The following is a 3209-nucleotide window of genomic DNA, read 5'->3' as shown; positions in this document are numbered from 1 at the left end:
TTGTACTCCATCAAATTAAATAAATAGCTCATGCTCTTCAACCATGCCGTTGCCTTTTCACCACCTTCATTTCCAAATAATTTTGGAGGACGCATATCTTGGAATTTATCAATAACTAACTCCATTTCTTTCATTCTTTGGGTCAACTGCTGAACTTCATGATCCACTTCCACATTCTTTACCCCATGCTTTTCCGGACGAATTGGTGGCTCCTGCTCCATCTCTACCTCTATATTCACGTTTTGATTTGCCCTTCCTCTAGGGCGGCCACGTCTACCTCGGCCAATACCCTCAGTATTTCCTATGTTCTGAGCTTCGGACTCTTCGATAACTTCTTTCCCCTTTCTGCCTCTTCCTCCCGGTGCCATTCTACAAGACACCAAGATTACACCACAGGCAAAAAAATAATAAGTACTGAAAGTTTTTAGGGAAAGTCAAAACTTACTTCACTACTAGCTCAAACTCTACTAAGTTAAATAATCATAACAAGCAAATCAAATAAGAGCAAATAGTAAATCAAATACACAATCAATTTATTTTTGTCTAAACTCGAGTGTCCTAGACTCTAATTCGAGCATACCCCAGTTACGCTCTGATACCAACTATGAGGGCCCGTGCTCTTGATTAATTTTAAATTATCAAACAACCAGGATTTATTAGTCTAAACAGCGAAAACGAGTAAAAAATTTCCATTTTGGGCCTACAGAAATTTCGGCATGACCTCCCCGTAAATAGGACATACCAAAAAATTCCAAAATAACACGACAAAATATTTATACTCGAAAATAGAATCCAATAAAACAAACAGAATACCAATCGCAAGCAGAGCCAGCCAGGCTCGATCACACCAAATAAGATCCAAAACTCAATAATATAACCATACAAATACACGAGGCATCTCCTCAGTGTTGTGACTTTGATTGTTGCACTCCCAATAGCAGGTTGTCCGCAAGTAGAATAATTTGGTGAGTCCGATATCATATCCACAGGGAAGCTACGGTAATTACAAGTCCACTACAATATCTTTTTGTTTTTGTTTTTGTTTTTGTTTTTCTTTTAATTGTTTGAATCTTTAATTGGTAATTTTTAATTGTTCAAATTTTAATTTAAGTAGTTGCGATTAGAAGATCCACTCTTGAGATTTTAATAAAGTTAACATTAATGAACATTATTGAAATCCACTTAATAAAATGGTTCCAATATATTAAATAATCATATTTATATTATGTTATATACTATTTTCTTATAAGTATAAAATATATATCAAAACTTATAAATGTTGTCAAGTATTTATTGTGCTATATATATTTGTAAACACTCAATCAAGGTTCCCACTTTAAATGGTTGGTAAAACCAAACTAACATTTAAATGGTATCAAGAAATTAATAATATGATATATTGATATATAATAAATCAAGGCATCCACTTTAAATGGTTGGTAAAACCAAACAAACATTTAAATGGTACCAACAATTTAGTGTAACATATAGCAACAATAAATCAAAACTCCCACTTATAAGTAGGGTATAAAAATGCTTAAAGAAATAAATATAACATAAACAATAAATAATGATTAAATAATATAAAACATAGATTATTACCTTTTAATAACCTTATTATCATACCAAGAGCTTCACCTTTTCATCTCAACCTTGGGAAGTTAGCTACTCATTATTCAAAGTATAAAACTTTGAATATGAAATTAACATGCTAATTATTTTTAAATGATGAAATAAAGGAAAAATAAAGAGAGAAATATTATGAACTCAAAGATTTGTTCATAGAATGAGGGATATCTCAATTCATTACAATGCACCCCTATTTATAGCCAAATTTGGGGAGACAACCACAAATAAAATATTATTTTTTACACATAAGTCTTCATTGGTGTTCCAAGAAATTATATTTTAATACACATCACTTTTTAAAATCTTCTCATCCAATTTTGCTTCTCCACATAAAATAAAACATGTGAATAATTGAGTTGTTTGAATTATGGTATTTTATTTTAACCATTTGACCAAGTAGTTTGAGAGATATGGTCAAAATACTAGAGCATGGTAAAACTGTCACTCCTTTGGTAACTTTGTTTGTTGCTTAATTTGATCCCAATTGTGAGAAGATTTTTATCTCATGCTTGTCACCAATATTGTAGATATTATCATCAACTTTCTACAGGTCCAAGAATCATCTTAATCTCATTTGCAACGCCAAGTTTATTCTTGTTTTATCGAACCTGTAAAAATAGTAAAAACTTATAATTACACAACAACTTATTTTTTATACAGTTTATTATAAAACATATAATATTTAAACATTTAATAAAACAAAATGTAACTCCTCAGATTCGACGACTGTCCTCACCGTACCAAGACGAGTCTTTCCAGCGTACTTATGTCCTCACTCACACGCACTCTGGGAAACTTTCCAGAAGGTCACCCATCCCAAAATTGCCCCAAGTCAAGCACGCTTAAATTTGGAATTCTTATGTGATGAGCTACCGAAAAGAAGATGCACCTTAATGATATCAGTAGTACAAATCAAATCTTTTAAGCCCTCTTCAACTGTACAGTCCATTACATTGAACAGTCTCGGAATCCCTCTCATTCCCGTGTGGGATCGGTTCATTCATGTTCCCTTCACCTAGAAGCCTGCCAGGAGCCGCTCATTGTCCGTGCAACTGATGGCACCGGCGATCACCCCCCGCCCTCTTCGGCCCCGGGCCTCACATGCCCACCAGCTTCCGCTTGGTTCGTCCCCGAACCACACCGTACTAAGAGAGGTCGGCTCTGATACCAACTGTAACGCCCCAGATTCGACGACTGTCCTCACCTTACCAAGACGAGTCTTTCCAGCGTGCTTATGTCCTCACTCACACGCACCCTGGGAAACTTCCCAGGAGGTCACCCATCCCAAAATTGCCCCAAGTCAAGCACGCTTAACTTTGGAGTTCTAATGTGATGAGCTACCGAAAAGAAGATGCACCTTCATGATATGAGTAGTACAAATCAAATCTTTTAAGCCCTCTTCAACTGTACAGTCCATTACATTGCACAGTCTCGGAATCCCTCTCATTCCCGTGTGGGATCGGTTCATTCATGTTCCCTCCACCTAGAAGCCTGCCAGGAGCCGCTCATTGTCCGTGCAACTTATGGCACCGGCGATCACCCCCCGCCCTCTTCAGCCCCGGNGTAGCACAACTAGCTCA

The sequence above is a fragment of the Primulina huaijiensis genome, chromosome 7 (genome assembly GCF_012295235.1).
Source record: "Primulina huaijiensis isolate GDHJ02 chromosome 7, ASM1229523v2, whole genome shotgun sequence".
Classification (NCBI taxonomy): domain Eukaryota; kingdom Viridiplantae; phylum Streptophyta; class Magnoliopsida; order Lamiales; family Gesneriaceae; genus Primulina; species Primulina huaijiensis.
This window is presented reverse-complemented; position numbering follows the sequence as displayed.